This window comes from Pectinophora gossypiella, unplaced genomic scaffold (genome assembly GCF_024362695.1).
Source record: "Pectinophora gossypiella unplaced genomic scaffold, ilPecGoss1.1 Pgos_38, whole genome shotgun sequence".
Taxonomy (NCBI): domain Eukaryota; kingdom Metazoa; phylum Arthropoda; class Insecta; order Lepidoptera; family Gelechiidae; genus Pectinophora; species Pectinophora gossypiella.
The window spans coordinates 88,427-110,927 of record NW_026063248.1 but is presented as its reverse complement, the minus strand read 5'-3'; the positions used below and the strand labels follow the sequence as shown (position 1 = coordinate 110,927).

Here is a 22,501-nt window from a genome sequence, read left to right as displayed (position 1 = left end):
CAGCTTATACATTTCGTTATGAAATATCTCAGGCGCGCAGTTGATACCAAACGGCATTCGCAAAAAGCGATACCTACCAAACGGCGTCGCAAATGTGCACAGTTTGGAACTGGCCTCATCCAATTTTAACATCCAAAATCCTTTTTTGGCATCTAATTTTGAAAAATAACGCGCTCCAGACATGTTACTAGTTATTTCATCTAACGTTGGTAGCTGAAAATGGCAACGACGAACAGCTTTGTTTAAATGGTATGGGTCTAAACACAAACGTAATTTTTTGTCAGGTTTCTCAACAATCACAATATTTGAAACCCATTCTGTGGGCGAATCCTCTTTAACAATAATTCTCATTTTTTCCATACATTCCAGTTCCTCTTTTAATCTAGGTCTTAGTTTGATAGGTATTTTCCTGGAAGCATTCACTACAGGAGGCACGCTTTCATTCGTCAATATTTTGCATATGGTAGGTAAACATCCAATTCCATCAAAAAGTGACTCATCAATTGTATAATTCGATAGCTCGTTGACGCGGGCAATTAATTGTAGATTTTTACAAGCCTCAAGCCCCAGCAGATTGCTGCAAACAGTGTCTAATACATAAACTTTTTGTTTTGTACTTTGCCCTTTATAAGATAACAATGGTTCAAAGTATCCAACCACTGGTAATTTAGCGCTGCTAATTTCTCTCAGAATAACTTTATCTTTCTTTAAGATACTGTCGTGAAAACCTGCCTCTTTAAATGCCTCCAGAGATAGCACAGAAACATCCGCCCCACTATCCAATTTAAACTTAATATTAATATTGTCAACACATACCGTCTCATACCACGACTCGTTCTGGCCATCCACCGCATCGATCGATAAACTATAAAGAACCGATTCACACTCATCTTCGTCATCACTGTGCACCAATTCACTCACGAATTTTGCTCTGCATACTTTAGCGAAATGCCCTATACGATCACACCGATAACACTTGACACTACGAGCCGTGCACCTGTCGGTGGGCCCGTGCGCGCGGCCGCACCTGTCGCAGGGCGCAGGCCGGGGCCCGCCGGACACGCGCGGTGGAGGCTGGCGCGCGCGGCGCTGCGCGGGCCAGCCGCGGCCTCGCGCTCCTCGCAGCTCATCCAGCTCGAGCTCGGCTGGCGGCGGCGCGGGGGCGGCGCCACGCGCGCACACCTCCGCCTGCTTGCCTGCCGTCTCCGCAGCTCGACACCAAGACACCGCTTGGCTCAGTTCTAGATCTTGTTTCGCTAAGAGTCTTTCTCGCATGCCCGCGTCTTTGATTCCTCTGATTATTTGAGTAAGAATCAAACTATTACGCAATCCGCCGAACTCGCAGGATTTGCTTTTAAGCTTCAAGTTACCGAGAAATTTATCAAAACTGTCATCACGTTGATTTGTCTCGAAAAATATGTGCCTTTCGAAATTCACATTCCTTGTTGGATCACAATATTCGTCGAATTTTTTGACCAATTTTTCGTATTCTACCTTCAACTTTTCTGTTATGTCCAATTCCTCAAATATTTCACGTCCATACTTACCAATCACATGCAAAAATAATGCACATTTTTCTTTTGACGATGCTTGCTCTTTACCCGAAGCAATTAAATAATATTCAAAGGCAGATCTGAACTCTTTCCAGTTACATGCCATATTGCCTTCTGCACTCATAGGCGCTGGCTGTTGGATCGTAGAAAACACGTCTTTTTGATCAGTAGTCGCCATTTCTCTAGTTATTGTCACTCCGAAATACACTCAACAAAGTTATTTTCACCAAATACGCGCGGATTACCCCACACCTGACACCATGTAGTAATCAGGAATGTGAAATTAAACAACTAGTTCGGCGTGCGAGCTAAGACTGGTTTATTTTGCAGTTACCCACATATGTACATTTAATATGGCTATTGATATTAGTACTACCTACGACAGTAACGTCCTATTATTTACTGGAAAAATAGGATAAACATATATTTGTCATGAAAATATTATTGTTCCTTCTCCACTGCAGTTTGGTTCCGATTGATTAAGTGGAGGGACATTATTGTTGTAATTTTTATATTAATTGTAAACTGTGTTTTGGGCTGATCAGCAACAACATAATAAATCTACAACAACATAATTTAGAGAAAACGCTAATGGTGATGTAAGTTATATGTTAATAATGAACTATTTTTCCTTCCTTTTCACCTATGAGTTAATAATAAAAAGGGCAACTATTCTATCTAACCGAACTAGGTATCAATATTTTACAATTTCGAATGTAATACTTGAAGGAAATTTTCATTGAAGTTATAATATTATCAGGTAGGTACCTCAATTTATACTGAGATTAGTATTGTTATTCCTGATTAACAAAGACAGGATTTGAATCCAATGTCTTAATGATAATGCTAAAACTTTTAGTGATAGACATTCGGAATTAATTTTACCAGAATTTTGAAAAAGTAAATATCATAAAGGTAGGTATATTTGCTTGTGCAAATTTTCCCATGATAACTTTATAGGGAATTCTTCCTCCTCATGAGGTACTATTCTTAAACGGCCTTGCTGCCTGGGCCACTGTTGATACTAATGGCTGTGAGACTGCTAATACATCTGGTTGTAGCTCTGCTACTACTGCTGGCTGTAGGGCTGCTGGTACTGCTGGTTATGGCACTGCTGATCATGACTGGTTGCATCACTGCTTTTATTGCTGGCTGTGGGGCGGCCTGCTGATACTGTTCCTTGTGGGTTTTCTGTTCATGCTGTTGGCTGTGGGGCTGCCTGCTGATACTGTTGTCTCTGTTCCACAGATCCTGTTGCTATCTCGTTTACTCACTCTTCGGACAATGTTATTCATTATTATTTATGTGCTATTTGAATTTTATGATGTTGGTTGAAAGAATTTAATAGCAGTATTCTCTAACCATGTCTTGTGTACAGTTATCTCTTTTGAAAGTAATCTCTGACATTACATACTATTAATACTTTGATTTCTAGCACAGTTGGATCATCTGATAAAGATGTAAAGGCCTGTGATGATGAGGTTGATTAATAGAAAAGAGGCTTTTAGGTTTTGAATTGTCGGTTATTTCTTCAGAATTTGTACTCTCATTATTTTATAATAATCAATTTGACATAATAGTCTATTGTTTCTCAGCATTAGTCTAATCTTGAGTTTCAACATGGGTAGGTAAGCCCCGACAATTCAATGGTTTATCTTCGATTCCTCAAGTGACAAACCAAACATGGAAATAAAAGTATAAAAAATAGTTGGTCTATGTTCTAGCTATCTACTAACGTTTAGCAAAAGGCGATACTTGTAGTGGTAGCTTTATGTTATTTGAGTTGATACCATTAAGTCCATTGTCTATCCTCTAAGTGATAGCTCTAGGTATGGAAATGAGAAATAGGTATATAGCGCTTGCTAATGCCGACCATAATCGTGGTAGCTCTTATATTAATAGGGTTCATACCATAAAGTCCATTGTCTATCCTCTAAGTGATAGCTCTAAGTATGGAAATGAGAAATAGGTATATAGCGCTTGCCAATGCCGACCATAATCGTGGTAGCTCTTACCATCAAGTCCATTGTCTATCCTCTAAGTGATAGCTCTAAGTATGGAAATGAGAAATAGGTATGTTAGCGCTTGTCAATGGCGACTTTCTTCGTGGTAGCTCTTACATTCATTGTGTTGATACCTTCAAGTCCATTGTCTATCCTCTAAGTGATAGCTCTAGGCATGGAAATGATAAATAGGTATATTAGCGCTTGGCAATGGCGACCTTCCTGGTGGTAGATCTTTTGTTAATTAGGTTGATACCATCCAGTCCATTGTCTATCCTCTAAGTGATAGCTATAAGTATGGAAATGAGAAACAGGTATGTTAGCGCTTGTCAGTGGCGACCTTCTTAGTGGTAGCTCTTATGTTCATTGCATTGATACCTTCAAGTCTATTGTCTATCCTCTAAGTGATAGCTCTAGGTATGGAAATGACAAATAGGTATATTAGCGCTTATCAATGGCGACCTTCCTAATGGTAGCTCTTATGTGCATTGTGCCTTTAAGTCCATTGTCTATCCTCTAAGTGATAGCTCTAGGTATGGAAATGTAAAATAGGTATGTTAGCGCTTGTCAGTGGCGACCTTCTTAGTGGTAGCTCTTATGTTCATTGCATTGATACCTTCAAGTCTATTGTCTATCCTCTAAGTGATAGCTCTAGGTATGGAAATGACAAATAGGTATATTAGCGCTTATCAATGGCGACCTTCCTAATGGTAGCTCTTATGTGCATTGTGCCTTTAAGTCCATTGTCTATCCTCTAAGTGATAGCTCTAGGTATGGAAATGTAAAATAGGTATATTAGCGCTTAGCAATGGCAAACTTCCTAGTGATAGCTCGTTCATTAAGTTGGTACCATCAAGTCCACTGTCCATCAGCTAAATGATAGCTCTAGGTATTAAAATAAGGCATAGGTATATTTGCGCTTTGCAACAGTCTTAGTGGTTGATTTTTATGTTAATAGGGTTGATACATCAAGCCCATTGTCTATCCTCTATTGTGATAGCTCTAAAAGGAAACAAATAGTCTGTCTATCCTCTAGTCAGACAGTTCACTACTAGTGCTTAACTAGATGGCTCTCCAAGTGGTGTTCTCTTGTTGGTTAGGTTGGTACCAATAATCATCACCCATACGTTGGAAGCTTGAATTATAATAAGATTAGAGTAATTTGGAAGAAATTGCTTACTATAATAAGGCTATCTTTTGCCTGTACCCTCTTAACACTCTTTCTGTTTTTATTGTTAGGGTATATCATCATCATCTTATACTGTAAGTATCATTCGGAGAATATAACATTATTAACACCACTTAACAGAGACTGTGGGAAGGGATTATGTACTGTTATAATATATATAATATATTTTTTAAGTATGGTTATCTTGTATTGAACCAATTATAATACTCTAAATGTTTTAAGTGTTATCTTGAATAAGTTATGTATCTTGTCTACCAATGGTGTAGATGACCTCTGTGATATCGAGTACTACTGTCTCATAGGTACTTCTTGATGAACAGGGTAAACATGAAGTGCTTCTGTCATCTAATTATCTGAACTTGTCAAATTATTTCCGAGTTTATTATTTACTTTTCTATGCCATTCTGCGGTTATATTTCACTGGTTCTCTTTGTTTTATTATAAAACTGCTCATTTCATTCGCTGATAGTAAGTTATCAACTGCAACATAAGTCAAGAACACGACTTACAAAAAGGAACAAAAATTTTTTTTTTTTGACAGGTGAAAATAAAAACGTGGTTATCAAGGACTGAAGACAAGGCTTAGGCCTATTTTGATCGTGATTTTTGAATATTAAATTACTAAAGTCAAGACTGTATAGTCCTCAGATCTTTGCCTGCCTTATATGTATAAGGCGAATTTAAACAACATCAACATCGGAATAAAGTATAACTTTTAAATCACTGTTATAACACGAACACGATACAATTTTAATAATATTATTATATCTGTTAATAAAACTAGTTACTATTATTAGTAATAAGTACCAACTTAAGTTACTTCTTCGAATGATAGGATTATAAAATTATAACCTCAAAAAAAGTAATTTGTTTTCGACAATAAAAGGAATTAAATTGAATTGATCATAATTATATCTTCTCTTGTTTTAGTAGATGGATAATGTTAAGACTTACCAGTTTAATCCACATTTTGTTTTATCAAAAAGAACTTACGCTCCTCGTCATCCACATTTTTTCTTTGGTACTGTTTCTAGCTTTTTTAGAGAAAAAAGCACTTGATTATGTAAGTAACAGATTTTTCGCACTATATCAATCATGTTTTTGTATTAAATATTGGTTTTCAATTAGTTTATTTACGGAGGCGAAGTGACGCGCCGGTGCACAAAAACCGTAATGACATTAGTTGACAGCTGCGTTCAGGAAGCGGGAAACTAACTTTTTTTTTTTTAGCTTTGGATATGAGCTTTGAAAATTGTGACGATGCTGGAGCATAAGACGTAGACTACACTGTTAAAAACCTCTCGAACAAGGAGCGAGTATAATTATAATCGCTAGTCTCCATTTTTCATGTTTAAACTTGTTAACGTGAAATACAACGCGACAATGAAAACCTAAGCGATTTTGAGCGTGCACGTGCGGTAACATAAGAAGGCGCATATGTGCGGGGCAACGCGGCGACCGCGACGTTGCATCATAATTTATTTCATTTCTATTTCGCTTCTCGTTAGTGCAACACCTTCGAAAATGTCCGCGTCCATGCCGAAAATGAGTTTTCTCGCTATAGTGGGGGATGAAGTCCCAAAATTTACAGTATCAATACAAATTCATCGCCTTCGCCGAGATGGAGATAAGGTCAAAGAAAAAACTCTTGTGAGAAGTATATACGGCGCGTATGATAAAGAAGATCGAGTGCTGGCATCCGCGCTGTACTCGTGTTACCTGATGTCAAAGGAGCTGGGTGAACAAGTTGAAACTTGTAGCTTAAATAAGTATGAACAGGTAATATTCGTTTATTGTGTTATTGTGTGCATAAACTACCTATTACTTTATTTTATATGTGTTGAGGGGTATAGTCTAATCTGTCATTGTATTTTCAGTTACTCGTGGAGAAAGACGTAGACACCGTTGACGGTTAAAAATCATCATCATAATTTCGAAGGTGTAGCACTAAAAGCGATGCCTGCTAAGTACTTTGGTAAGTACTGTGGTTTATTTTATAAATAAAATCAAATGTTTGTATTTTATTTTATACATAAATTAATGTGATACGTTTTATTGTTACAGAACATGTCGAATAATTTAACAAACGTTAACGAAGATGATTTATTCTACCCTTACACGCAAGATCCGCTTGCTGACTTCGATGAAAGGTATCCTGTTCAAGCGACTACCACAAAATCGACGGCGCCTCATGATAACAAGAGTCAAAAGCTGGAAAGTGATAAGAAGAAGAAGAGGAAGATAATTAAATCTAAAGTTAAATGCGGAAAATGAAAGCAGTCATCTTCATTTGTGCAAAATCGGAACGCGGAGAAAGCCACCAAGTTAATTAAAATCAGCATAGTGGATTTAGGTGCTTCAAATACAAGTGAAAATCAAGAAAAAAGTGATGTTTTAGTGAAAGCCCAATATGTGGTAAAAGATAGTTATGATGATATATTGGGACAGACTGAAAAATTAATTAACAATATTTCAAAGACATTGTGTAATTACAGTACTTGTATTTATACGTAACATGCGATTATTTCATAAATATGTTGGAATCGCATTTTCGTGTATTCACAACACAGTAAATTCCATCGCAAATAAAGTCTCTGACTAATGTCATAGTACTACAAGCTATGGAAACATTTAATGTATATAGTAGAAATAGTTAATATGGTAACTGTTATTTCAAAATATATTTTTTTTATCTATTGTACTTTAAACAGTTTTATGAACTTAATAAATAAAATGTGTTTTTCAAATTTCGTTGTTTCACTAGAAAACCGTTAAATGAAACAAAATCATAAATCAATATCGCTATCATACTTGAGATAGACAAAATAATTTTCAGTTTAGTAAAAAACTATAAATGTATCAAACATCTTCCTGTACCCCCCTTCATTTTTTCCACAATCTTTATTTATAACTACATAATTATAGTTGTTACTCCATACCTTTGAACACATTTCTCTAAATTGTGCCCACGACATGTCTGTGCCTACATGTTCATCGTATACATGTTTTAGATTGATATCGTCCTGTTTAAATAATACTATCAAATTTAAATTATCTCTAACAAGTTGTTTAGGAATCTTAATATAGGTCTGATTTAAATAAAAGCTATCTATATTTCTATGTCTCCCCATAGCAAAATAATCCCGCATGTTGTTTTGATTTTCACAGGCGACGTCGTCGAATATAATTATAGAATTCGAACGAGCCTCCTGCGGGCTTAGAACTTCATCTTTTTCATGAAATTTATAAAATGATACACCCGGTACCATTTTTAACACATTTTCTAAATATTCATACTTTGGTTGACAAAGAGACTTGGAATATACATATAAATTTCTATAACGAAGACCATTTTTATGCAATAAAAATCCAATCATTAAATTAGTTTTGCCGCAATTAGATGGCCCACAAATAATGCACCTTATTGTATTCGGCAATAGTTTTCCATGACGTCGAGTGTCAGAGCTCGTTATAGGACAGATTTCAGGTAGTTTCAAAGCATGTTTCTGTTTCACAAATGAAAATGGGCACTTTTGTATGAAACTTGGTCCAAGAACCTCCACTGATGAGACTTATATGTAATGAAAGCTTAACTTTCCCTATGATTCTGGCAAAGTTCTATCAGATTCTGTCCCGGGGTTCTTTTTTTACGGCCATGTTTGTCCTGGCTAAAAATGTGATAAAATACAGTGGGAGCTAAAATCGACTCAAGATTTGTTGCTGGATAACTAAGTCTACATAAATAATTATGTATCACATTGTATATCATTTTAAAGAGGATCTTTTCCAGAATCCGAAACATAAAAAAAAACAAAAAAAAACTTTTTGTAAGCGAATTATAGTCAATTTATATCTGCAGCGCCATTGTTTCTCGGTAGCTAAGTTCAAGTTTCATGCCTTTTACCCCTTCCAAAAGTATCTTACCGATTTTTTTTATATTGCTTCCGGAATTTGATCTGAGTGATAATAACAAGAAAAATAAATAAACACCTCTCCGATAGAGACCGGCTAAGCTATTGCCTATTGCAAGAAATCGTCATCATTAGCAATTCATTACGGTATTGCATATAAGCTTATCAGCAACTTGGAACTTGGTCCAAGAACCTCCACTGGTGAGACTTGCATGTAATGATAGCTTATACTTGTCCTATGATTCTGGCAAAGTTCTATCAAACTCTGTCCTAGGGTTTTTTTACGGCCATGTTTGTCCTGAGTGTACAGTAGTGGACTGCAAAATCACCTCAGGATTTGTTATCGAAAAACTATTTAACTAAGTCTATATACATAATAATATATCTTAATGTATATCAATTTTAAAGGGGAAGGTTATCAGAATCAGAAACACAAATAAAAAAAATGCATTATGTAAACGACTTTTAGCCAACTCACGTCCGTAGCACCATTTTTCTCAGCAGCTACGTACGAGTTTCGCGCCTTCCAACCTTTCCAAAGGAGCCCAATCATTTTTTCCTTCTTCTGATATTGCATTCTTAACCTGACAAGTGACAACAGAGAAAAAAAAATAAAAAAAATGAGAAGAAATAAAATAGATACCATTCCGATAGAGGCCGCGTAAGCTATGGACCTATTGCAAGATAACGTACTCAAAGGCTAGTCATTATAATCCAACAGACGTAACATGATTAGAATGCGGCGGGACGGAAATGTATACGTAGTACATCGCCTTATGCGAAAGAGACGAAATATGTGTCTCTTTAACACTAACAGTATACAGCTTAGTACGAGAGAAACAAGAAATAAGTCATTCTAATCAAGATGCAATACATTGACTCTATTGTATACAAAAGAAACACATTTATTAAACAAGTTCAGGCAATAACTGGTGCAAAAGGCGGCTTTATTGCCAAGGTAGCAATTACTACCAGGCAACCTTACGTTTACGATACGTTTGTTGTACCATTCGGCATTGTTTATAAGACAAGATATAAGCCTGGATTAATAAAACAAGATTGTGGTGAAAGAAAACATACTACATTTGCGTCCTCCCGCATTCTAATCATGTTACGTCTGTTGGATTATAATGACTAGCCTTTGAGTACGTTATCTTGCAATAGGTCCATAGCTTACGCGGCCTCTATCGGAATGGTATCTATTTTATTTCTTGTTGTTGTCACTTGTCAGGTTAAGAATGCAATATCAGAAGAAGGAAAAAATGATTGGGCTTCTTTGGAAAGGTTGGAAGGCGCGAAACTCGTACGTAGCTGCTGAGAAAAATGGTGCTACGGACGTGAGTTGGCTAAAAGTCGTTTACATACTTAATACATTTTTTTTATTTGTGTTTCTGATTCTGATAACCTTCCCCTTTAAAATTGATATACATTATGATATATAATTATGTATGTAGACTTAGTAAAAAAAGTTTTTCGACAACAAATCCTGAGGTGATTTTGCAGTCCGCTACTATACACTCAGGACAAACATGGCCGTAAAAAAACCCTAGGACAGAGTTTGATAGAACTTTGCCAGAATCATAGGACAAGTATAAGCTATCATTACATGCAAGTCTCACCAGTGGAGGTTCTTGGACCAAGTTCCAAGTTGCTGATAAGCTTATAATATGCAATACCGTAATGACTTGCTAATGATGACGATTTCTTGCAATAGGCAATAGCTTAGGCGGTCTCTATCGGAGAGGTGTCTATTTATTTTTCTTGTTATTATCACTCAGATCAAATTCGGGAAGCAATATAAAAAAATCGGTAAGATACTTTTGGACGGGGTAAAAGGCATGAAACTTGAACTTAGCTACCGAGAAACAATGGCGCTGCAGATATAAATTGACTATAATTCGCTTACATAAAGACTTTTTTTGTTTTTTTTTTATGTTTCGGATTTTGGAAAAGATCCTCTTTAAAATGATATACAATATGATACATAATTATTTATGTAGACTTAGTTATCCAGCAACAAATCTTGAGCCGATTTTAGCTCCCACTGTATTTTATCACATTTTTAGCCAGGACAAACATGGCCGTAAAAAAAGAACCCCGGGACAGAATCTGATAGAACTTTGCCAGATTCATAGAGAAAGCATAAGCTTTCATTACATATAAGTCTCATCAGTGGAGGTTCTTGGACCAGATTCGCCCATTCTCCTTTCATTATAAGTATAAAGCGATGACAATTTGTATTTTGCGTGTTATAGCTTTTACAGCAATGAAATGTATTTCTTGACGCAATGTTATTTAAACTTAAATATTGATGTGATATGCCGTCTCGTAGGTTATGAGCATTCTAATTCGAAATTGTGACAACCACAAACGGTGGTAATACAAGGATTAATAAATACTGTTTTGCGTTGTCGATTAGATAATTATTTTAAAAGAGTTTATTGTTGTGTGAATATACCTACTTTCAATTTGTGAATTGAACATTCTAGACGAGTTTATTGTTAAAACCCCACACGGAACGGAGTGAGCGCAAGCGAACGAAGTGAAGTTTTGTGTTTTAACGATAAAGTGGTCTAGAAAGCCAGGACAAAATCTAGACTCAAAAAATTGTGATATGAAATCGACTCGTGCTATACTGGTGAGTGTTGTAGTTGCTAACCGATTGATCGTAATATTAAGAACCACACTCGATGTTATTGGGTATTTCTAGACCATCGAAGTGAAGGGATTCGCGAGAATGTTATTGGGCATTCTAGACCATCGAAGTGAAGGGATTCGCGAGAGCGCGCGCGATAGCGCGTTGGCGTTACATTCTCGCGAATCCCTTCACTTCGATGGTCTAGAATGCCCAATAACATTCTCGCGAATCCCTTCACTTCGATGGTCTAGAATGCCCAATAACATACTACTGAGGCCAGCATGTTGTCTATTTCCATTTTCATCTGTTTCGAAGTTCGCGTTTGAAATCTTTGTAAGTTCATTGCAAGGTTTATTAACAATGGTTTTTTCCAAAATGGGATTCTGTATCTTGATATTATTTTTAGAATTGATGGTGGGGCCCCAATTAACGACCAATCTTCCAGGTGATACTTTAATTGTCCTGCTTCGAAAGCATTCGAGTCAGAATCGTTTGTTTCCCTTCCATTTCTGGCCTTGGGAGACATTCTTGTCTTGTCGGTCATTTGTTGCCGGAATCTTCTTATTGTTTGACGTGTTTGGCATATTATGGGAGGTATTATAACGCTTCTTGTAGGGCTCCTTTTTGATATTCCTTCTGTCTCTCTTGTAGTCTGTCTTTGGCTTGGTAAAAGTTTTCTTGAATGGAAAAAACTTATGTATACCACCTTGGTCCTTAACTGCTTGGGACAGGTCCGGTTCCATAAAAAGGTGCGTCTCTGATGGAGGAATGCTATGAATAACTTCGTGTAATACCTTTATTTTTCATCTTATAAATGTCTCTTCATTGCTGAATAACTTCAGCTCGACGGCCGCACACGTATTGCAGAGGAGCATCCGAGTTCTTACGAAACTTGGAGTTATTTGCCAGGAACTCTTCTCCCACCTTTTGTTTCAGATCTTGCGGAAGCTTGTCGCAAAAGGTCCTGGAAATGTTTTCGCTGTTGCAATAGACCATTGGATATAGCTAATTATGTTATGACGGTACCTATTGAGGTAACTGCGTCTCGTCGCCGGGCCATGGGCGCCGGGCGGAATTACAATAATTCCGCCCGGCAGACATTATCTATACTTATAATAAATCTGTAGAGAGGTCAATTCTGTACATTAAATATTTTTTCAAAATAACTATCAGGGGGTGATAAGTGGTCGATACTGATGCCAAAAATGCAATCAGTAAAATTTTTGTCTGTCTGTCTGTCTGTCTGTCTGTCTGTCTGTCTGTCTGTCTGTATGTTCCTTATAGAAACAAAAACTACTGGACGGATTTTAATGAAACTTGGTACAATTATTCTTCACACTCCTGGACAGGTTATAGTATACTTTTCATCACGCTACAATCAATAGGAGCAGAGTAGTGAAGGGAAATTCTTTTGTATGAAAAATCTAAACCACTCAAGTTAGACGTTTGAAATTTGGCATGCAGGTACCTTAGATACCGTAGAGGTGCACTAAGAAAGGAATTCCCGAAAATCCTACGGGAACGGGAATTAGCGGGAAAATCCTTTTGTATGAAAAATCTAAACCACTCAAGTTAGACGTTTGAAATTTGGCAAGCAGGTACCTTAGATACCGTAGAGGTGTACTAAGAAAGGAATTTCCGAAATTCCTACGGGAACGGGAATTAGCGGGAAAATCCTTTTGTATGAAAAATCTAAACCACTCAAGTTAGACGTTTGAAATTTGGCATGCAGATACCTTAAGTACCGTAGAGGTGCACTAAGAAAGGAATTCCCGAAATTCCTACGAGAACGGGAATTAGCAAGAAAATCCTTTTGTATGAAAAATCTAAACCACTAAAGTTAGACGTTTGAAATTTGTCATGCAGGTACCTTAGGTACCGTAGAGGTGCATTAAGAAAGGAATTCCCGAAATTCCCACGAGAACGGGAATTAGCGGGAAAATCCTTTTGTATGAAAAATCTAAACCATTCAAGTTAGATGTTTGAAATTTGTCATGCAGGTACCTTAGATACCATAGAGGTGTACTAAGAAAGGAATTCCCGAAATTCCCACGGGAACGGGAATTAGCGGGAAAATCCTTTTGTATGAAAAATCTAAACCACTCAAGTTAGACGTTTGAAATTTGGCATGCAGGTACCTTAGATACCGTAGAGGTGTACTAAGAAAGGAATTTCCGAAATTCTTACGAGAACGGGAATTAGGCGGAAAATCCTTTTGTATGAAAAATCTAAACCACTCAAGTTAGACGTTTGAAATTTGGCATGCAGATACCTTAAGTACCGTAGAGGTGCACTAAGAAAGGAATTCCCGAAATTCCCACGAGAACGGGAATTAGCAAGAAAATCCTTTTGTATGAAAAATCTAAACCACTCAAGTTAGACGTTTGAAATTTGTCATGCAGGTACCTTAGGTACCGTAGAGGTGCATTAAGAAAGGAATTCCCGAAATTCCCACGAGAACGGGAATTAGCGGGAAAATCCTTTTGTATGAAAAATCTAAACCATTCAAGTTAGATGTTTGAAATTTGTCATGCAGGTACCTTAGATACCGTAGAGGTGTACTAAGAAAGGAATTCCCGAAAATCCTACGGGAACGGGAATTAGCGGGAAAATCCTTTTGTATGAAAAATCTAAACCACTCAAGTTAGACGTTTGAAATTTGGCATGCAGATACCTTAGATACCGTAGAGGTGTACTAAGAAAGGAATTTCCGAAATTCCTACGGGAACGGGAATTAGCGGGAAAATCCTTTTGTATGAAAAATCTAAACCACTCAAGTTAGACGTTTGAAATTTGGCATGCAGATACCTTAAGTACCGTAGAGGTGCACTAAGAAAGGATTTCCCGAAATTCCCACGAGAACGGGAATTAGCAAGAAAATCCTTTTGTATGAAAAATCTAAACCACTCAAGTTAGACGTTTGAAATTTGTCATGCAGGTACCTTAGGTACCTTAGAGGTGCATTAAGAAAGGAATTCCCGAAATTCCCACGAGAACGGGAATTAGCGGGAAAATCCTTTTGTATGAAAAATCTAAACCACTCAAGTTAGACGTTTGAAATTTGGCATGCAGGTACCTTAGATACCGTAGAGGTGTACTAAGAAAGGAATTTCCGAAATTCTTACGGGAACGGGAATTAGCGGGAAAATCCTTTTGTATGAAAAATCTAAACCACTCAAGTTAGACGTTTGAAATTTGGCATGCAGGTACCATAGGTACCGTAGAGGTGCACTAAGAAAGGAATTCCCGAAATTCCCACGAGAACGGGAATTAGCAAGAAAATCCTTTTGTATGAAAAATCTAAACCACTCAAGTTAGACGTTTGAAATTTGTCATGCAGGTACCTTAGGTACCGTAGAGGTGTACTAAGAAAGGAATTTCCGAAATTCCTACGGGAACGGGAATTAGCGGGAAAATCCTTTTGTATGAAAAATCTAAACCACTCAAGTTAGACGTTTGAAATTTGGCATGCAGATACCTTAAGTACCGTAGAGGTGCACTAAGAAAGGATTTCCCGAAATTTTCACGAGAACGGGAATTAGCAAGAAAATCCTTTTGTATGAAAAATCTAAACCACTCAAGTTAGACGTTTGAAATTTGTCATGCAGGTACCTTAGGTACCGTAGAGGTGCACTAAGAAAGGATTTCCCGAAATTCCCACGAGAACGGGAATTAGCAAGAAAATCCTTTTGTATGAAAAATCTAAACCACTCAAGTTAGACGTTTGAAATTTGTCATGCAGGTACCTTAGGTACCTTAGAGGTGCATTAAGAAAGGAATTCCCGAAATTCCCACGAGAACGGGAATTAGCAAGAAAATCCTTTTGTATGAAAAATCTAAACCACTCAAGTTAGACGTTTGAAATTTGGCATGCTGGTACCTTAGATACCGTAGAGGTGTACTAAGAAAGGAATTTCCGAAATTCTTACGGGAACGGGAATTAGCGGGAAAATCCTTTTGTATGAAAAATCTAAACCACTCAAGTTAGACGTTTGAAATTTGTCATGCAGGTACCTTAGGTACCGTAGAGGTGCATTAAGAAAGGAATTCCCAAAATTCTCACGGGAACGGTAGTTAGCGGGAAAATCCTTTTGTATGAAAAATCTAAACCATTCAAGTTAGATGTTTGAAATTTGTCATGCAGGTACCTTAGATACCGTAGAGGTGTACTAAGAAAGGAATTCCCGAAATTCCCACGGGAACGGGAATTAGCGGGAAAATCCTTTTGTATGAAAAATCTAGGACTTATGATGACCAAATTGGAGATGTCCTTAGAAAAGGTTCAATACGATCTACTCTGAACCGGCGTGCGTGTATGAAGCGATTGATGAATGTGGAGGAAGCAAGAGAAGTGTGTCAGGATCGAAGCAAATGGAATTCTATAGTCTCTGCTTACCCCGGTGGGAAATAGGCGTGAGTTTATGTATGTATGTATGTATGAAAAATCTAAACCACTCAAGTTAGACGCTTGAAATTTGGCATGCAGGTACCTTAGTTAACTTAAAGCTTAGTTGCAACAGGATATTGCAAAATTCCCACGGAAACGGGAGTTAGTGGGAAAAAAACATTTGTATGAAAAAATCGAAACCGCGTAAGACAGATATTTTCAATTCAATTAAATTATTTATTGCATTCCATGTAGTACAATGGGGTGTTACATAGGCATAGGAACTAAAACATGGACCCTGTAGGGCACAGCAACGTTGAAGGGAAGAGAGGAAGTGTGTATTAAAATTAAAACTCAATGAACAATCAATTAAAAAAAAAACAATTCAATCAATTGATTCAATCTAGCATGCATGCATACCTTAGTAAATATAAAGTTTATTTTTGGCTGTATTTTGAAAAATGGGAGTTATTGGGAAAAAAAAAATGTACTTATGAAAAAATCTAAACTGCATAAGTATGCACTCCCACACACACAAAGATCTCTCTCTTATATAACACGCCACGCGGACGAAGTCGCGGGCAAAAGCTAGTACGTAATAAAAGGTAGGTAGGTATACAAACTTACTTGCGAGATTTGAGAGTTCCGTTGTGTACTTGTTACTCGGCTGGATTACAAAAGCGTACTGAGGAAACAACAGCCTGGCGCTGAGGTCGGGTGGAAAGTTATTCACACGATTGCCGCCAGGTGGCATTAGTAGAAACGTATTTGACAGTCAATAAGGCTGGATTACAAGGGTGTTATCTCACGAAGTGGTTCAAGCGTAGGCTCGAACACCTAAATAATCGGATATCAGCAGTGTGTAGGAGGTGCATTCTGCAGAGGACCCTGTTAGTGTGTGTGGAGACGGCGTCCCAATGTGTGAGTGACGATAATATCATTCTATATCACTTACGACTTCAAGATAACAACGACCAGCTTTATTCATACACAATTAGTCGCACGGGTCTGCGGTAGCTGGCCGGAACGAGTTTTTATACTAAAACGTCGATCGCTGACCAGTTCGCGTGTCCTCTGCGTGTCTCTGTGTCCTATCCACCAGTTGCGACACAATATAAATCACACACCATTCGATAGAGGTCTAGGTTGCCTGGACGGAAAGAATTTTCATTCGGTGTCCAGTTAACTTGGCCATTTGCAACTGTAGTGGTGGTTGATACTACATTGATAATAAACTAACCAGCGGCTCTTCATAACTTCTGTTATCCTGTTACTCAGTCACCGATACTGGTCAGCTATAAAAATGCCACTCAAGCGTACGCCCCCCAGTACCCCTACCCCTGATGAGTCAAAAGGCGCTAGCTTACACGTTCCTAAGATTCCGCAGTCCGGATCGGCACCTGACTTATCCACAATGGAGCACGGAAATGTAACTCTGAGACGTAAACGAGATGAACAAACCACGAACAAATTTTTGAGTGAAATCAGACAACTTTTGTTTAAATCAACCACACAATATGATAGTAAATTTGCAGCGTTACAGTTAATAAATAATGAAGGAAATTCTATCGCAAAATAATGAAATCAAGGAAACCATTGCCTTTATCTCCAAACAGTATGATGAAGCGCTGGTTGCATTGAAGCAATTGAAGAAACAGAGAAAGAATGATCAAGTATACATTAACCAATTGGAAGGGAAAATCGAATCAATGGAGCGAAATTTTTTTTGGAAATGAGAAATGTACCTTTAGAAACTCAAGAAAACAAAGAAACATTATGCAGAATCGTCTTAAAGGCGGCTGAAGTTCTCGAAATTCCCCTCCAAAAGCAGAAAATAAGTGACATCTTTCGCACTAAAGACAAAACTGGACCCGGTTCCATAATAGTGAATTGGGGAGTGTGATAACCAAAGAGAAACTTGTTAAAAAAGCTCGGAACTATAATGTCAAAAACCCTGGTAATAAATTGAACACCTCACATCTCCAACTAAAAGGCCCGGTCAAACCATTTTATATCTCAGAATGCCTGTCGCCCCAAGCCAAACGACTTAATTACCTTGCACGTACATTTGCCCAAGAGAACGGGTGCAGATTTTGCTAGACCTCTTTTGGGAGTACCTACTTGCGTCACGATGAGGGTAAAACACATATAAAAGTCGTTTGTGAGGCGGACCTGGCTAAATTGCGTTTAGAAAAGTGACTCCTTGTAGCAATGGCTGTGCTCTTTCTGTGCTGGTTCGGGCGTTCATCATTAGTAACTACTGTTCTCTCTATGTACTCTTTCTATATACTAAAATTTTATATATATTTACTTACTAGCTGGTACCCGCGACTTCGTCTGCGTACTTTTAATTTGAATATTAAGGATTATATTAAAGGAACGGTATATTTTGGGTGCTTTGGGTGGTAGTGTAGACGGTCCTGGGGTGTTAATCTAGCTAGAGATTCTCACCAACAAGCACCAGGAAATGCCGAAACGCGCACGCCAGGTGTCGTAGAAAGTACTTAATATCAATAGCCATATTAATTGTACATATGTGGGTAACTGCAAAATAAACCAGTCTTAGCTCGCACGCCGAACTAGTTGTTTCATTTCAACGTTTAAGACAACAGGCCTGAGGGTGCCCAGTTGGGCGCGAACTTCGGCTCAGGGCGTCGTCTGAGAGGAAAAATATTTGAAAGAATTAATCGACCCTAATGGGTCGATAGCGATAAGCGCTGAATGAGGGAAATCGTCGACCACGCCGGCGGGGTCGGTATCGGGGACCTGAAGTGTTTGGTGTCGCGAGCTGATTGGCTGCCTCTATGGCTAGAGTAATCGCGTCGTCGGGATCGTATATTACGTCCTTCGGACGCCGATACTTTTCAATACCGTACACAATGAAACAGACACAAGAAACATACAATGAAAACAGATAGTACAGGCAAGCTTATCTCTAAACAAAGAGATTTCTTCCAGCTGACGTACGTGACAAGAGAGACTTTCAACGTATAATATTATATAGATAGACATACATACATACGCGTACAAATTATTTAGAAATTACTTAATTACTTATACTAATATAAGACACAATGGTGCTAATTCCTGTAAATACCATCTAATTCCACTTTAAGTTATATCCGTCATTTTCCCATCCGCCCCCGATTCATGTAACGGCTACGTACTTACATAAGTACCTAGTCCTAACCAACGGCCTTATATGTAAACAGATTTTTGTGATATGTCCCCACCGGAATACGAATCCGGACCCTCTGCATCATGAGCCCATCGCTCAGCCACTGGACCACATAGGCCAAGAAGGTTCTAAGACATAATTAAAGGATCCTGGGACGTAAGACCTCCGAGTTAGGGCTTGTTTGATCTGTCTTGATGAATACTCGGACGTGAATAGCCGCACGGATCAAGGGCAACGCGCGCCAATAAAGTAGGTATTACCATGGGTTCTCATCGCGAACATTAGGAAACATTGTTCAAAAAAATTTCAATAGATGACGCTAATAGTACCGATTTGTAATTAAAGTTTCTTTAAAAGCCAATAATCGATAAATAGGCACTAAAATTATGTTTTATAATTTAAAAGTTATACTCCAACCAAAAGTTAATCAAAGATATTGACATTTAATGGAGATTTTTATATTTTTAAATTTAGTGGTTACTCTAGCGGATTTACGTCGGAACTACGTCGAGTATGGAGCTTGTTGAGGGGTTGAACGTTCTCGTTTTTATTAACGCCATCTATAATTATGTGTAAGAAGCTCGCTTAAAGTTGCGCCATCTATCGTTAATTATTGCAACATCGATCTAGCTTTGCCACAGATAATAAAATATTACGTTTTTAAAAGTTTGTGTTTATTTGCAAAATACATTTTATTGAATTAATTAAATGTTTAGTTGTAATTCTCATAAATTATGGGAGATACAATATCAAATTTAAAAAAAAAAATATAACCACCTATAAATATCATTTAAAACTAAATTTGAGAACAAAAAAAACGCAACTTTCAAATAACGTAGGTCAAAGAACGTAGGTAGGTTAGTAACCTACCTATGTTTGAAAATGTTTGTTTTCGTTTGAATTACGAGTCGAACGCGCCTTCTACGTTTTGTGTATTGTGGTTTACAAACTGACCCTGGACTGAAATCGGACTTTGATTTGGCTTCATGAAACCTGCTTTCACGTAGCGGCACAGGAACAGTGGTTATAAAAAATGTCTGCACACAATTGTTCTTATTATAATTGTACAAATTCTTCGGAACAGAAGTCAATGTTCCGTTTTCCGTGGGATGACGTCAACCGCCTAAAAGTATGGCTTGAGAATTGCGGTAAGTAGTTAAATGTTTACTTTTATTTATTTTTAATATTAAACTGCAAAAAGTTATCAAACAAACAATTTGATAGAATCAATGACAATCAAAACTGGAATAAAATAAAAAGAAATACCTAATTAACATGGTGGGAGAGTTATTGCCATTCCCCCTACTTGCTAGACTATTATTTTGGTACCTAATCGGTTTATCATTTGTCACCATTTATCATTTAGTTTACCATAATTAATGTAATACTTAAACTCAAGCTGAGATCAACAGTTTAGAGTAGTAGAACAGTATTTTCTGTCTGAAGAACATAATATAATTAGGTATTGTGCTCAATGTCAATTTGGAATTATTAAATTAACTTTTGTACAATTGGGTAATTTAGCATGGCATATAGATATACTAATCAAACTTGAAAATCATAATTAGTGATTTTTAACATATTCTTACTGGGAACTCAGGGCCTCCAGATTCTGAACCAATTGCTATAACTACTAAAGCACTGGAATAGTCAAAAACTTGTAAAGTACCTACTATATTATACCAATACTGTATGCAATGGATTTATATTTCCAAGTGAACTGTGGAATAAAAGGGACAAAAGTTAAAAAAAGTCAATCAAGTACATAATTATTGCTGAATTTTGGACTGTTTTATTGAACATTTTATAGACCAGGGCGGTTAAAATAGCCACATCGAAGCAATTCATCTAAGAAAGCAATATTGCAGTTTCACATTTGTGCATATAAAAGTAAGTGTGCGATGCAAACAAATGTCAAATAGCAATATTGCTTTCTTAGATGAATTGCTTTGATGTAGCCATTTTGGCCCCCCAGATATCTACTTACATACACATTTACTTTTAATTTAAGATGAAAATAAATAAAAATAAAACATTAATTTATTTCTTCTTATACAGTCTTAATAGATACCTAAGATAAACTACTATCTACCAAACCTACAGTTTTGTACCAATTTCACACATCGGGACTGTGTACAGAAGCCAGGAACCCAAATGAGGTATACCTAGTATCTTGGTCTCGCTCACACCTGACCACCTTTCAGCAGGTAACAATCTATACATACATTATGTATAGGTAGGTACCTACAAGAACTTAATAAGACATGTCAAAAGTTGCTGTTTTAGTAGATTCTGCCTCTGTGTATTATTGATTAGAACATTAGGCTTATGATCTGGAGGTCCGGGTACTGTTTCTGATATTATCAAAATTACTTTGTGAGATTATTCATCACAAATCAAATATTTTTAATGATCACAAACAGTTAGAACATACAAAAATTTATGCAACATACCTACTACAGTACACATGGGAGGCCTGTTTAAGCAATTTCTTCCAGGGAACCACTACCATGATCCAACCATTAATCTTTGTTTAGTTATGACATTGCGGACTAAGTCACTTAATTGTCCGAAAAAGTAAGAGTAAGCTTTGCTTCAGAAATTATAGTATAGTTGGTCCGGGCTACCACCAAAACGATTACCTCCTGTTATTTGAGGGTAGAGACGATCCAGCAGTGGAACATCTATAGGCTATTTATGTTTTATTGAAAATTATATTCTTTTCTTGTAGGTAATATGAACATTGCCCACTTGCCTGCAGAAAATTTGCGGTCAAGGTATTTATGCATTGACCATTTCAATATCAAGTATGTACGAAATGAGACTGGTCATAGAAAAAGACTCCAGAGAAGTGCAGTTCCAGAACCATATCAGACTCAAGACGTTCAAAATCGCTCAAGCACTTGCTCACCAGGTAAGCACAATTAATTTGTCAAGTTATTACCTACAATTGGGTAGGTAGGTACTTACCTACCACTGAATTAATACAAATACAATCAAATTTTTATTGTAGGTTAGGTACCTACCTATTGCTTGAATATCTACATAATATTGGGTTTTAGTATAGTGATAGTGAGTTATTACCTACATGAATGATACCTACCGACCTTGAGTTTTTTTGAAATGTTAGGTACCTAGCTAATTACAACTTACCTACTACTTAGATGTAGACAAGTTAATGTAGGTACCTACCTACCTAGTTAAATGTTTAAAGTAGGGGATAGGTTGTTTGTATGAAGTGTCCGGGCTGTGATGATAGATAGGTTCGATAGGTGCCTATAGACGTCTCGATTCCGAACCATTTTCAGTAACTAAACTATAATAAAGCCGTATTAACATAAATTGTAGGGTTTAAAATAATTAAAGACGTAAAATACTTTATTGTACCTATACCAAGATACCTACCTACTATCTATAATACCTACTTAATACCTTAATGACAAATTGACAGCCTCCGTGGTCTAGTGGTTAGAGCGATAGGCTCAAGATCTGGAGGTCCGGGTTCGATTCCCGATGGGGACATTGTCGAAATCACTTTGTGAGACTGTCCTTTGTTTGGTAAGGACTTTTCAGGCTTGAATCACCTGATTGTCCGAAAAAGTAAGATGATTCCGTGCTTCGGAAGGCACGTTAAGCCGTTGG

General features: G+C 37.3%; 1 long non-coding RNA gene across 1 annotated transcript; it reads left to right on the top strand.

Annotated features, from left to right (window-relative positions):
* The first annotated feature begins 6,405 nt into the window (after positions 1–6,405).
* On the top strand, positions 6,406–6,863 carry LOC126381167 (uncharacterized). The gene is made up of 3 exons (XR_007568709.1): positions 6,406–6,524; positions 6,623–6,720; positions 6,810–6,863. It is a non-coding gene; the product is annotated as an uncharacterized LOC126381167 (long non-coding RNA).
* Positions 6,864–22,501: the final 15,638 nt, after the last annotated feature.